Source organism: Symphodus melops (genome assembly GCF_947650265.1).
Source record: "Symphodus melops genome assembly, chromosome: 19".
Classification (NCBI taxonomy): Eukaryota; Metazoa; Chordata; class Actinopteri; order Labriformes; family Labridae; genus Symphodus; species Symphodus melops.
In genome coordinates this window covers 19949567-19964997 of record NC_136709.1, presented here as the reverse complement: position 1 = coordinate 19964997, position 15431 = coordinate 19949567, and the positions used below count along the sequence as shown (strand labels likewise).

Genomic DNA, 15431 nt, shown 5'->3' with positions numbered 1-15431 from the left:
CAGTGACTCAGAGGTTTTCAGACCTGGATCGATTCGCCTCATCGTGTCGACACGTTTGTTTCCCTCCCACTGTCAGAAGGTTTTCAGGATTTCAACAGCTCGTGGGAGACTTTCATGAATATGTCACATTACAGGTCTAATGGAGAAAATAACTGGCATGAATTGATCATGAAAATGTCTGATGCCTTTTTTTTTTTAAGCAGAGACCAACACAAGCTTTTTTTCTTCCATCATGTATTAAATATCAACATTCAGCTGATTTACAGCCAAACTTCTTCGTCTTATTCCTCCTGAAGTCTTGGATCAGGGTTTCCACGATGACTCTTCTATTTTTCACATCCGTCCACTGGCTCACATTATGCTGCTTCACTTCCTCGGGCCGGGGCGGCGAGCACGAGAAGGAGCTCCAAAAGCAAAGCTGGCGTGGAGGCCGTCAGCTGCCCTTTACAAAAGTGCACACATCTCGTCCAAAACAACACGAGAAGGGGGCGAAAGCGAAGAGAGAGAGAGAGAGAGAGAGAGAGAGGCTGAGAATAGCCGAGCGGTCGGGGTCTTGCATGCATCAGCACCACAATGCTGAAAGCTTCTTTAATACGGGTTCCTTTTCCATGGATGGACGAGTGAAGGAGAGAGAGAGAGAGAGAGAAGAGAGAGAGAGAGAGAGAGAGAGAGAGAGAGAGATGGCCGTCTGAATGACGTCAAACATCTCACCAGTTTTAAATTAAAGTAGGAAAAAAAAACAGAGAAAAGTCAAAGTAATTGTACGCTAGAAGTCTGCTGAACTTTCACGAGAACTGTGTACAAAGTAAAGAAGTAAAAGGTCCAAAAAGGCGAAGCCAAGCAGAAACGGGGGGGGGGGGGGGGGGGGGGGGGGGGGGGGGGGCGATCGCCAGGTCGCAATGAGGTCCGAGCATTCCTCTCTCTGAGAACATGTATATTTTCTGATCACAAGAATAATAATCTGGAGGGAGGAATTTTATTTTGAGAGCCGCCCTGTAGATCCACGGATCAGAACGGGTCAGACGGGAGTGAGTGTGCGTGCGAGCGAGAGAGAGAGAGAGAGAGAGAGAGAGAGAGAGAGAGAGAGAGAGAGAGTGTGTACAGTCAAGGTTAAGGATTCATCAGGAGGAGGGTCTGAACCGAGTCTCGAGTCACACGTGATCCACACTCACTTTTAAAAGGTGACACACGAAGGCTCACCTGTGCACTTGAAAAAGCCTCTTAAAGAGACGGCAGCTGAAACGAACCGTTTCAGGCAGACGGGTTTTTAAGGAGTTTTACTGATCGGAAAAATGAGGAGGATTGTGAGTCACACATCACCTCACACTACTCCAAAGCTGTCCCACACACACACACACACACACACACACACATACAACAGATCTCCTTTAAGATCTGATGTCCCACAGGTGTTCAAAGCACCTGCCTCTTGCTTTGCACAGCTTCTCCTCTTGATCACATTCGACGCTGTTCCTTCTCACAAAAAATAAAGATCACACAGCAAAGAGGAATCAGACACATCAGGACTCATGAAAAGGGGGGGGAGGCAGGTGTTTATGATGTCACTACCAGGAAACAGCAGCAGCAGCAGAGTCAGGATGGAGGACACTCTGCATGAACAAGTGTTTCAAACTGAAACTGACGATGAAGAAAGAAGGAAGGAAGCTGTGATGGTTTCAAACGAGAATAAACACAAAGTGTTTTCAGGCACTTCTGGGGACTTTTCCACGATAGGGAGTTCCCTGAGAACGACACACTCCATGAGAACTTTTTTTTTTTTCTGCCTGCATTCGCTGCACCCGTGGTTCCTCCTCTGAAGCAGGAGCTGAAAAGCTTCCTCTAACGGGGTACTAATATTTGAGCTCATATTTGAGCTGTGGTCGTGCGCTCCCAAAAACACCAATCAAGACCTTTTAGTTGTTTAGGATTTCATCTGTGACGGTCTACCATCGCCGGACGGTCCACACAGAGCCGAGACCTCGCGATGAACCCGACCTCTGCTGAGCGCTGGACTGGTACCGCCGCAGGGAACTCACTGCCAACCGCTGTCACGTCAGTCAGCGGCCGTCAGACGGCAAATAACAGACTGAAAGCTCTGAAATTCTAGAGGAGAGATGCAGTGACTGTAGAGCCACGGCAGAGCGCTTGAAAGGGACATATTACTGCTCTTCACATATAAACTGTCATTAAATCGGAGTGATGGGACCCAAGACACACAAACCCTGCTGCGGCCTGAAGCACTTTGGGTCAACATGGAGCCATTTATGGATATAAATGAGGTTTTGGACTTGCTGGGAGGGAAGACATGTGGGTCGGTTTTCCAGGTGGTATTTTTTTAAACCACCTGTGCTGGAGGATTATTTCTTTTGCTTCGGCACCATTCAAAGCATCATGAGAGGAAATCGAGCGGTGATGTTCACCTCTCCTCCTCCGTCCGCCTGGTCGCTGAGCCAGATCTCTAGGAAGAAGAATGCATCTTGAACCAGACTGGAATGGCTCCTGAAATATGCCAAATATGCCCCTGACCCCCCTTTTTTTCCTGAAGACGTCGGCCTGCCTGATAGCCCCCCCCCCCTCCCCCCTCCTCCCTCCTCCTCCCGCCAACCCGCAGCATTCCTGCGCTGTACGCAGCAACGACTGAACGCATGCTTACAATCACAGATGACCCACTCTTAAAGAAAATGTTAGGGGACATTAATAACACAAGTTTCCACGCAGCTCACCCCAGACATACCTTTTAAGGGGACGCGGTTCAGATTTCTCTTTTCATTAACTTCCAAAAATACTCCTGGACGAGGCGAGAGAAGGGGGCAGTTACAGGAAAAGAGGGTGGAGGGAGGGGAGAGGGGGGGGGGGGTCACCTCTTTAGCAAAAAAGAGAGGGAAAGAAAGAGCAAGACAAGATAACAATCAGGAGGAAATATTGGCCTGTAGAGGATGAGAGCACCTAAAAAAATAAAAAGAGCGGCTGAGGAATTTACAAGAAACGTCTTAACTTTAGCTTTCCCCCGTTAAAAGTCCCCTCCCTCCCTCCCTCTCGCCTCGCCGTGCCTCACACAAGCTTTTGAAGTCCGTTTTCTTTGCACTTCTTTCCTCTTTTCTTCCAGGATCCAAAAGGTAGCCATTTTTTTTTTTTTTTTTGAGGAGCCTGTTCAGTGTTGGAACATAACAGGCACACGGGGGAACCTTCTGTAAAACAACTTATGGAGGCCGAAAATGTCCGACAGAAACCTTAATCCCCAAATTAGAACCAGTTGGAACAAATGGAAATCCCAAAAACTGCACGGGGGGGGGGGGGGGGAAACTGTGTTTCAGGTCAGAATGAGAAGCATGTTCAATAAACACACAGGAGCAGAGGGAACCGTGTGATCAGTCGGTGGCATCAAAAGTCCAGCCGGCTTGCTTTGCAGGGACTTCTCAGCTGCAGCTATCAGAGCATATCGAGCAGCAGCACACACACTCTTGGTGCGAGCGTCATGATTCCACACTTTAATGAAATAAAGACACAGTCGGTTCAGGGGAGAAAGGATGAAATCCGCAGACACAAAGGGAGACTTCAGAAGGTGACTCACATGAGAAAGCTTTTGAGTCGAGTCTTAAGACTAAACCAAGTCGTCCAGTTATCAAAAACGTACAGTCAGGATCCAAACTGAAGCTCTGCTAATAGTTCAAAGATGCAGAAACAGGAAAAAGATGTGAATCATGCATCAATGGCACGACCAGTAAAGCATGGACACAAAAAATGCCAACTCCATCCTTCTCTTTCATAAAGAGCTGGTGGATGGTTTGGAAGCCAAAATGAAGAACAGATGATTTTTTTCTCTCTCCCTCTTCAGTTAGCGTAGCTTTAGCAGCTTCACATGGTCAGCAGCAGGGCAGCTGGGGGGGCTGAGATATGGGGCTCGGAGGCAGTTTGGACGTCTGGTACAGCTCTGCATTATCCGACTGATGGATGATATGTGAGGGAAAGTGATGGAGGAGTATGAAGACGTCTGTCTCAAGTCATTTTTAACTTTTAAAATGTTACCCTTCAGTGACAGCTGCCGGACGTCGCTTCCTGCTTCGCCGAACGAGACGCTACGATAACTCTGCAAGCCTTGTCCAGAACGTGACGTCAACGTGCCCGACCCCGGTGGCTTCATCGAGGACACGCCCACCCAGAAACTCACTCAAACGTCACTGCAGACAGAACGAGCCAATCAGAGGAAAGTGGGGGGGCCTTAAAGAGACAGCAGCTAAAACGAAGCGTTTCCAGGAGAGGCTAAAAGGAGGGATGGCACCGACGCCAGTATCAGATAAATTAGGATTTTTTTTGAGCCATCGCTACTCAACAGGTTTCCCAGACTGACATATTTAATGGTGAAAGTGATTGAATGAGGGCTTTAACCTCCGAGTAGCTGACATCTTTAAAAAGGAAAATGTAGCGTTTGCACAGTCACAGTATCCTCTGCAGCTTCACAAGGATTTACTAACATGATGTGGAAAGTGTATTTATAGCTCTCCTTTGAGCTTCATAATCCCAGAAGGAATGTCATTGTCCGTCAGACCAAAGTGTAAAGGTGACTGGATATCCGACCCGTCACACACAAAAAGAAAACAAGGAAGTGGAAGTGTGTCATTCCAGAGGATCCTGCAGCTCTGAGGGAGCAGAGAGGTCACATGAACGTTTGCAGTAAATGATTCACTCCACTTTTCCCTCAAAACTCAGTGAGTCATTGTTGACGGAGCTTCGCTACAAACTATTTCCCGACCCAGATTTTATCAGAAAAGTATCAAGTTGATCATTTTAAAAACAGACTCAGGCCGCCTTTGCTGAGTTGATGTGAGCAAACACTTCGTTAAAATCCGATCCGATAATCGTCGGCGAATTCATTTCATTGGACACAACAAAGTCCCGCGCACGTGCAGATATCCGCCATGAAACAAGTTGGCTTCGGAGTCACCTGCAGCCCAGCAAAGTGCTGCGGCCTCAGCGAGTGACCACGCCACCATGAGGCCCCACCCACCACCGCGGCCGGCTGGTAATGAGGAGGCTGTTTGGCACGCTTTGCAGGACTAATGTGACACTCACACACACGTCACATGAACACAGCACCCATTCTTGTGATGACATGAAATTCGCTCTGTGTGTTAATGTGTGTGTGTGTGTGTGTGTGTGTGTGTGTGTGTGTGTGCGTGCAGTAATGAGTGCCTGAGTGAGGCCTGTGAACACTGCTTGGAGCAGAGATGTGCTTCTGGCTGCACTTCACTGAGTGATTGACACTCAGCCCCGAGTATCCGATGACAGATCGACATGGCTGGGAACAGCATCGAGGAAAAGTGCTTTGGCTCAAAGACATACATGAACACACACACACACACACACACACACACAAAGTTCAAGTAGTTTGAACTCCAGCTGAAATCACACAGCCCTGTCCTGTCAATGGCCCTCCGCTGATAAAGCAAGCTGGCAGGGGGAGCAGGCGGCGGGAGGAGGAGGAGGGGGGGGGGGGGGGGGGGGGGGGGGGGATGTCCGGAAAGAGAGAAAGAGAATATAAAAGATGACAGGAAAAGAGTGAGGATGAAAGGAGGTGAAGAGGAGGCAGATAACCGCTCACAACAGAGCTGCAACTGCCTTCATCACGGACTGATATTCACGGACATTTTTCATTGTTTTGGTCCCGACACCAACACTGGTCTCTCATACAGCCTGAAGTGATGTAAGAATCAGGAATGCCATTTAATTGAACAATGCAACACGAAATAACCACAGAGAATCTCCTGCTGTCAGCTGCGTCTACATGTGACCAGAAGAACAACAACAGTGTGGTGCAAGCGTAGAGAGCAATGTGAGTCAGTCATTGATGATTTGTGTCTCTGTCTGCAACTTTGTGTTTTTCTGCTCCGGCCTGTCTTTCCCAGGTTTTCCTCGAAAGAGAGTTTTTAAAATCTCAACGAGACCAACCTGGTTAAACTGAAGAAAAATAAGCTTTTTCTTGTGTGTGTGTGTGTGTGTGTGTGTGTGTGTGTGTGTGTGTGTATCAATGGAGAGTTACTCAGGATCAGCTCTATATCCCAGTTTAGATGTTGGAATCGATGTACAGTAAAGGTTGTACAACAAAAAGTCTCCACAGCTGGAAATGTTGTGTTAAAAAAAAAAAAACACAAAATAAAAAGAAAAAGTGGAAATTCCTTCAAAATCCCAAAAGCTGCATGACAAAGAAATCGGAGACTCAGCGTTCCTTGACTTCTTGAAATCTTCCAAACACGCAGCCTGTTATAGGGTCTGTGTGGTATTAAGCCATCCTCACAGACAGGCCGAGGCTCCAGCTGGCCTGCGTACTGTCAACAGCAGACTCTGTCCCGGATACAGAGCCCTTTATTGCATTATGACAAAACACTTCGACTCACACTTACAGAGGGAGATCCACTCCCAGGCTGTGTGTGGGCTTTAATATGAGCCTGTGAGAGACCATGATTCAGCCGGGCTATTTCAACACAGCCCGAGTCTTGTACTAATAATAACCAACACACCAACACCATCCGCTCTAAAAGTCCACCAGCAGTGTCCATTACAGCTTATTAAAACCTAAAGGTTAGAGTGGAAAGGACACACAGCCGCTCACTTTCACCCTGCTTTTCCTTTCCTCCGACTTTTTCTGCTGTTTTCCTGTAAATTCATTCAGCAGACGTGTAAGCTCAAAAGTGATGAATCCCAGTCAGATGTGACATCGTGAGGAATCGTGAAGAAGTGACGGGCAGGAACATCCGTTTTGGACGTGGTGTTTTTTTTTTATTTTTTTTATTTAAAATATCAAAGTGTAACGTAACAAAGAGAAAAACAACCTGCTGGATCTACATTCTGTCCCATCCTGGTTTCTACCTGCAGCATCTCGACGTCACTCCCTTCGGTATTTAGTGCAACACCAACAAAAACTTCCAAAAGAAACGCCGAGCACGTTTCACTGGTGTCTGTTGTCATGTCAAATATATTTGGTTTTAAACTGTGGGGAACTTATTTAGATACTCTCAAAGGCGATTTTCACTTCTTTCTAACTTCCACAGGCTGAAATGATCAAGAATATGGTCAGCCGTCCTATGACGGTCTTCTCCTCTGGTGAACTCGACGATGTTGACGACTGATTCAATTCAGCTTTCTTAACGTTCATTTTTGCCCCCTTGCAAAGTTCGAAGCTGGATCCAAAGGCACCTGGACTTTTAAAGATCTTCGACCCGGTCCGTCTTCCTTTGGATCAGTGAGCTGGATGACTGGGAGCCGACACGGACGCCCCCCCCCCTACAACGAAGCGTTAACCCGTCGTCTCATTTGCATGCACTTGCAACACACAAAGTCAATACGCATGTCCTGTAACTCCACACTGATGTGATGGTGCTAAAGTAACAGCGAGGACTCTGCACATAAACCATGATATGCCGAATGGCAGTAATTCTACCGCTGACAGGCTGGGTTCCACATTCCCCACCGCGGTTTGATTCTCCCAGGCAGAAAACCTCTGTATTTTAATGTAATCCCCAAAGCAGCCATTTAGCCACTCTGTAATCCCCAGGTCCAGTGCTTAGTCTGATAATTACCCTTATTGGACACCCATAATGATGAGTTTTTGGTTTCACCTAAAGCGATGCAGGCAGTTTCATGGGGGCTGTCAAGTGGAAAAACCAATCTTGCGAGGTATTGCCCGTGTCGTAAAAGAAGAGAGAGGGGTATGATTATTAGTTTGCATGGCAGCTTTAACTCTGCCTTATGAACTTTCATTTGTTGGCCTCGTGATCGCTCGCTCGCTCACTCACTCACCAAACAAGTGCTGTTTTGCGGAGGTGGCACTCCTACAGTGTCAACATTCACAACTATCATTGCGGAGGGCGATAATGTTCAGCTACTGGGATGAAAGTCAAAAGGAGGTATCCGCTGGGAATTCACTTCTACTGGGAGGCGATGCAGCCGAGGACGTCAGAGCAGATCAAGAAGCGATGGAGGAAAATGTAGACATCTCACTCTTTCACTCGGCTGCTACTCTCGTTAAAAGTTTCCCCCCTTCACATTTCTTCCAACCTGACAGCATCGACTGCGGTCATAATCCTCACAGAAATACCATCGAAAAACCCCTTTTCACACGTTCACCACCATGACAGGCTGCCGTGTAAAGTGCATGCGCAGAGTCCAAGGAGGGAGGGGAGTGGGTTCACGCCACGGTAGCACAAACTGGTAGCTGGGCTCAGCTGGTGTGATCCACAGCTGGCTGAGAGGGTGAGCCTTACTGGAAAGCCATCAGTGGTTTTTTTTTGTCTCCTTCATGTCTGAAACAGGTCAAGGCAGGTCCCCCTCCAGCTCTCCTTCCCTCCCTTGCGCTGCTCTTTACGAGCCCCACCTGGCAGATTAGTGTTCCACCACTACAACTACCTTTTTCTTTTTTTTCTCCTGCTGTTGACACATGAACACACTCCTCTATTACTGTTAAGGTGAGGCAGCACAGGGTACCTACTGTTCAGGCTCTGCCACCTTAAGTCTCATGCTAAAATGTGCTGCAGAGAGCAGCGCAGCCAATGAGAAGAAACACAAACACACGTATTCAAACATGTCGAGCTGCACTGCTGGCTCATGTTTTTGTGAGCATTTTAGTTAGTGAGCCATATGTCAAACTTAGCAGAGTTTGAAACTGATACCTGTATAGTTGTCAGCCACTAATACGATTAAAAACATGCTCTCAGTTAACACCAACTCTGTCAGTAAATGTGCTCATACAATACTATTATTATTCACACAGAAAATAAACTGTGGGATAATAATGATGTGACAATAAAGTGCTAGTAATGTATCTTATGCTAAGCTAATGCTGTTAGCAATCCGTGTATTTCCACTAACAGTATGTTGCATGTATGTGCATGTCGCTGCTCCCCATTCACACCCTGATGGCAGACGCTGCTATGTTAAGTGTCAATCAGAGTCAGAATCAGTTTTATTGGCTGGGTTCGTTTAACACACAAGGAATTTAACTTTGGTACACTGCGCTCTCATATGTGGACATTAACTCAAAAATATAAACACGTAATTAGAGACTAATATGTGCAAGATAATAGTGCAGTGGTGTTAACTAATCTCATTCATGCACATTCACACATCAGCAACAGGAGCAACTTGGGGCTCATTGTCTAGCTCAAGGACACGTCGGCCATGACGCTGCAAGAGCTGGGAATCAAACCCCCTACCGACTCTGCCAACTGGGCCACATCTGCCTGAGGGGTACTTCCCTGTTACCAAAGTCTAGGTATCTGAAGTGATAAAAGGCATGGGGGGAAAAAATGAACGACAACATCTCCAAAAATAAATGTCCAAGTTATCCAAAGTTGTTAGTGACATGTTCAAATTTTGCAATATGGACAGTGCAAAGCCCCAATATAAGATTCACAAACAGAGTACATTTGGCATGTTTCTTTTACCCATTCCATTAACAATTCATTATTTAGTGATTTATTTATTGGAAGTCCACCATCTCCACCCCCAAAAAAACAAACCAACAAACCCCTGAATACAGGAACAACGACTACATCCTCGCTGGTTCAGTCTCCCAGCTGCTTTTCAAATGGGAAACTTAACAGTGGACTCCTTCAGCAGTTTAAAGAGCTAAACACAGGCGGTTTTCCTTCCTGATGTGAAATCACTATGAAAACCTTTCAGTGGCGTGTGAATGTCCTTAACTGGACTAGTTCTTAGGAGAGAGTAATGAAAGTCCTTATTGGTGATTTATGTGCTCACGCAGGTAGGTCTGTCTACTACAATATGTGTTACCTATTAGGCAATATTTAGAAACACTTTATAATGTGTGAAATATACTGAAACAAATTTTGTATTTTCATGGCTCCCCTGAACCCATGATGGAAAAAAGGTCAGTGGCTAAAGTCTTGATATGTAGTGGTCATGTGACTGATACTGGATGTCAACAAAAGAAACTCATTGAGACGTCATCGGTCCAATTAAAGCCTACCTTAATAGTCATAGCATCTTAGCACGAAAGGGAATTATAGCCTGCTAATAATCCGTGTTATATGTTGAAACAACGCTGTGGGCATAACATGACAACTAAGGTTACATGAATCATGTCAGGAGCATGGGACAATACTTCATAGTGTAGCGTCGACATAAACTTATGGTTTTGAATGTCAGCTTGTTCTTCAGATAGGCTCGCTTTTATGGACACGACGTGTGGAGTTTTTTTTTTTAGTGCGTAGACGCAAGAGAATCGCAAAACATCAATCACGCCGCCGCATGCGCGAGACATCGTCTAAATGTCGGTGTGTTCAGATAATATAATGTCATCATGTCCCATTCAACGCCACAGTTTAACCACCTGAAGGTTTCCATGCAGGCCAGGATGCTTCATTTTGGCTACAAAACGGGCAGAGGAGGAGGAAGAGGAGGAGGAGGAGGGTTAAAAACTTGCCGCAGTTCAGACTTCTGCAGTCCCAACTGATTGGGTCAAACTCAGGAAGCCGCTGTCTGACTCCCCTAAACCACATTTCCCCGCGTTCCCAGTCCAACTCAGAGTACACCAACATACGAAGACGGAAACTTTACCTTATCGAGTCCGCTGCAGGTTGGAGAAAAAACGACAGTACATCCAAAACTTCTCACGGTTTGAGTTCATGCGGACGGTCGGACTCGCTGCCGCTGCTGCTGCTGCTGCCGACACGGAGAGGACAAGTTCATCCACATATTGTCTCACACAAGCAGAGAAGCTGGAGAAGGCAGAGGATTATGTTTTTTGGCCTCCCACCTCTGCGTAAAAACACTTTCGTCGGTTGTTTCCTCTCGGATATTCCCCCTCCCTGGCCCGCTGGAGATCAAACCATCACATTCCACCGCGTCCCTAACAATGAAGAAAAGGTGGGTTTTCCTTCTCCGCTGCCGGAGGACCCGCCCCTCGGGATGACTCTGCCCGGTCTGACCGCAAAGAGAACGCCCTTCCCGGCCATGAGGTCCCGCCTCTCTCTCTCCCATAAAACACCATACGCCAGTCTGACCGGTGGGGAGGAATGAACAAAAACTAAGGAATCTTCCTCCCTGCAAACATACAGCTTAACATTTAAAAAAAACAAAAATAATTCAGGATATGGGAGGTTTCGTGACAGCAAATTCATACGAACATTTGCGGAGCTTTCCAAAATAAACCAGTGGCGGAGCCAGATTTGTTTGAATGGGGGACTGCGCACACACATGCTGCATTCAGGTGCTCTTCGGTGGTCCCAGTTTCCAAGTTGGGAAGTTGTTCTTCCAACTTCACTGTGCTCACGTTATTGCAGTTTGGAAAGTCTGAATTTTGCAACAACAACAAACGAACAGCTTCAATGAAGAACATCTGTGATTGTCTCTGTTTCAAGTTATATGTGAGCAAAAAGGTGCAATATATAAAGACTGTTAAAAAGTATCTTAACATTAACAATACAGCAAGTCGGGCTCCTGATTCTTTCCCGAGTTTCCAAGTTGTTGCTCTGACTTGAGCAACTAGTTTTTCATAGTTCACCATTATAGTTTTTTGAAAATTGGTCTTTCTTTTTAAGTTTTTCTACTTTAGTTTATCAACATTGAAATAACGGCGATCATGTGGTTGTAAAACACATTTTATCAAAATGGATATCAAAGTCACCGAGATGAAATTTGACTTTCTTCTCAAGAGCAAACTTACATTATTTCCCTGCTTTAGTCCATTTTTAGGATTTGATTAAAGCGGCGCACCAAATCTCATAAAATCATGTATTATTTAAGGTTGTACTAGTTCAGCTTTATTTTCCACGCATACTGTTTTTGCATCAATGACAAATACCTTGTATGTGTAAATGTACTTGGCAATAAAACCCGATTCTGATTCTGATGAGAAAAACGTGTGGCAGTATTAAAGAGTTCTAAAACAAGCCAAAGGGGTGAAAAAAAAAGATGACTCCTATTTCTTTTCCCAGTTAAATGGACATATTTTAAATCCCTGGTGTATTGTTATGAAGCGATGTTTGTTTGTGTGCACTGTAATGCCCATTAAAGAAACAAGGAACAGCAAGCAGACCACCACAAAAATGCTTATTATTCAGCTGAAGTCATAAATGAGCAAATACCACATTGACGACCTCTAACCAAATTAGACGCAAAAAAAGAAGCCTAAAGTATTCTGGATTTTCTCTCCTCTCTGTGTTGGTCTGTAATGCTGTCAGATGGGACCCCTTAGGGAGGTTTCTGTCAACACATTTTAAGTCATGCACTGCTGTGGTTGAACGTTTGTTAGCCCGTTGGGGGGCCCCCTGCTGGCCTGGAGCCCCCAGCAGTTGCCTGCCTTCCCCTGGTGACAAGCAGCACCTCCGAGCCGAGCTCAGTCTGGGCAGATGTTCAATGTGAGTCTGGTTCTGCTCGAGGTTTCTCCCCCTTGAGGAAGTTTTTTCTTGCCACTGTAACTTTGCTAAATGTTGCTTCGTGCTCATGATGGACGAACGTTGGATCTTTGTAGATAACATAAAAAAAAGAGTAGGGTCTTTTTTAAAGTGTCTTCAAGATTTGGCACCATACACTATACTACATGTTTTATGATTTTATTTTGATAATTAGGAATTCAAATTGTAGAAACAATTGGATGTATTCTTGTTTTTTTTCTTCTATTTTTGATAGGCTAAAGCATAGCTCTTCGTGTGTAATAGTATGAGTATTGTCCTCTGACCCCACATTAGGAAAGTTTGTTTTAGTGCTGCATAAAATAGGTGAAGATGTTCAGGTGAAAAAATAAAATGTTATCGTTAATGACAAAGTCATTTCATCCATGTCGAGTAAACAAGTCTTTTTAGCCTTTACTTAAAACAGAAGACATCCTCTCGTTCTCTTCCTCTGAGTTTCGAGCCGGTGCAGCTCAGACGGCCTGACCTTCAAAGCAGACACATAGATCAATCTGAGCTGTCACTCAAGGCAACTTCTCCACTATCCCTGCACCTGGGTAAGAAACACGATATTGGTTTTAACTGGTGCCACTGAGAGTGCTAGAGCTCCAAATGCACTGCAGCCATAGTGTAGTAATATCTGTAACAGAGGTGTATTGTTTACTCTGAATATGGTGTGGCTGTAAATTCTTCTTTGTGAGTTTTATTGTCTTTCAGTACCGTGGAAACGGTTTGAGTTGTATAATAAAATGCGTCCTTGCTCTTGTCTATGTGATAGGCAGCCAGCCAAGCAGGTGAAGTCCAGCCCACGCAGACACTCTCACACAGTGAAGTGTTTGTATCTCCTGAACCGTTTATACTGATTGTTGCGTAACCCTCCTGTATTCAGCGGTGCAAGAGGACATGAGCGGTGCCGTCACTCTCTCGGACTCTTATCCAAAAGAACAATCTATTAAGCTTGTTTGCTTTTTAAAAGTCACATCAGCCGCTCATCGATGCTCTGTGTGAAAAGAGGAGCCTTAAAAAATACTGTTATGGATCGGCGAAACCCTCGTCCTCATCAGGTGACCTTGAGCTTGTCATGTGTGACTTTAACGGTCGTGAAATTAGAACAGAGATTCTCACAGTCCAGCCTTTGTTTCCCCCTCATTTAACATCCCTCCCTTGTAAAAAAAAAAAAAAAAAAAAAAAAAGGCCATACCACTCTGATCATATCATTTGACATAATAGGCTGGGCGAGGTTTAAATATCGTTACGGTGTTGCTCTCTCCAGGTGGCGAGAAGGCCAAAGATACCAAGCTATCAAGAGAAATTAAATCCTGTCAGGGGCCGCTGCGAGGTAAAGGCATAACCAGGCATGCCCATGCAGACACCTGAATGCCACAGCAGGATAAGTGCAGATGTGTGCGTGCACATCTCTTCCAAAGAAATACTGTAAATGTCTACAATTATTTCTTTTGTCAATGTGTCTTCAAAAATAACGACAGTGTGAGAGAGAAATTGTTTTTGGCTGTGAAACACAGGATAATCCCTCCGATCTGTTTTGGACATTAAAAACTCTAATCTATGGAGAGGCAAAGTCTAAAAAAACAAAATCCCATCAGGCATTAGAAACAGTAAGATGACATATTTTTAAAACAGGCCTGGTAAAAAAAAAAAAAGCCTCTTGTTTTATGAGGATGCGTAACGTACGTCTCATGCACTGAGAAGTTTCTGTCATTTTGGGGGATTTTCCTTAAAAACGTCAAATTTAATAAATGCAAATGCATTTCGCAGACTGAGATCTAATGCATAAAGAAAAGGGGGCTGCAGGGAATTTAATCTCCCGCTGCACATACTGGAGCACACAGAGGCAAGCTGACTCAGGAAGAGAAGTGTTCAAGCCAACATCCTTCCTAATCACAAACATCCTTCACCACCCAGCAACATCTACTTGTTTGTACCGATGAGTCTTTGGTGCATGAACAGCACAACATGTAATGACATTTCTCTGTGATTCAAAAGGAGGCCAGTGGGATTTTGCTGTTTGTATTCTGCATTTTTAGGTATTTTATGTCATCCAGAGCGACTTGCTGCAGACTAATCTCTAATAATCCTGCGTAGATTACAAAATTCAGGCAGCCAATAGCAAAGAGTGCAAAGATCAGGTCACTAGTCATCTGATAATATTCTTTTGACAACAAAATGAGCACGTTAAAAAAAAATAAAAAATACATTCAGAGCCGAGTGGGAGGATTTAATTCCACAATATGGCTTACACTGCAGCTTTCCTACTTTGTGCCCTTTTTACAGCGAGGATAAGGATTAATGTGCTTAATTCGCCGTCCTCTCAGAGTGGGTTATGGACAGTGTTTAAACAGATGTAACCCCGATAGATCTAAATGTGGGACAGCTCGTCATGGAGGGGAAACACTCTCTTAGCCGGAGCCATCAAGCGCTGATAACAATGTGCAACACTGTTAAAACTTCAATAAAATAGCAACTTAATTTGACAATACAGCCATGTGAATCTAAATTGGACAAAATAATCCCAGCGTCTCTGAGTGAGTTTGGATATTTGAGGCTTTTATGTCTTTATTTGGAAATACTCAGAATGTCCCACGAGAGACAGAGAGAGAGACAGAGAGAGAGAGAGGGAGCTCCAAATCCTTTGATAGGTATTAAAAAAAATCTTGTCTTACTGTCAGGTCTTATATTATCTCGGAGTACAGATGTCTCAGCCTGTCTTGCTCACCCTCCCCTGGCCCTCGCTGTCTCACTGCAGGGGGACATTCCTCAATCCTCAGCCTCTGGCATGCAGTAAATCTGCCTAACAGAGAGAGAGAGAGAGAGAGAGACCGACACTCTGTGTTCTGCCAGGAAACCCTCTGCCAGGCAAGGCGTGCAGTGCAGCTCAACACGACCCATTTATCAGTCCTAGGCCTCATGCTTTCTCTCTGTTCTTCATAAGCAAGGCCTGGTTTACGGATCCACAAGCCTGCAAGTGTGTTAAATATCTTACGAGGGCGTTTTATGCAAGTGCCA

The 15431-nt window shown here is 45.1% G+C and overlaps 1 protein-coding gene across 1 annotated transcript in view; it reads right to left on the bottom strand.

Moving 5' to 3' along the window:
• Positions 1-11367, bottom strand: part of luzp1 (leucine zipper protein 1) — a 32103-nt gene extending 20736 nt beyond the window's left edge. The window contains exon 1 of the mRNA XM_079369400.1: positions 10573-11367. The gene's annotated coding sequence lies outside the window, so the exon portion shown is untranslated. The remainder of the gene's footprint in view (positions 1-10572) is intronic.
• Between the last annotated feature and the right edge of the window lie 4064 nt (positions 11368-15431).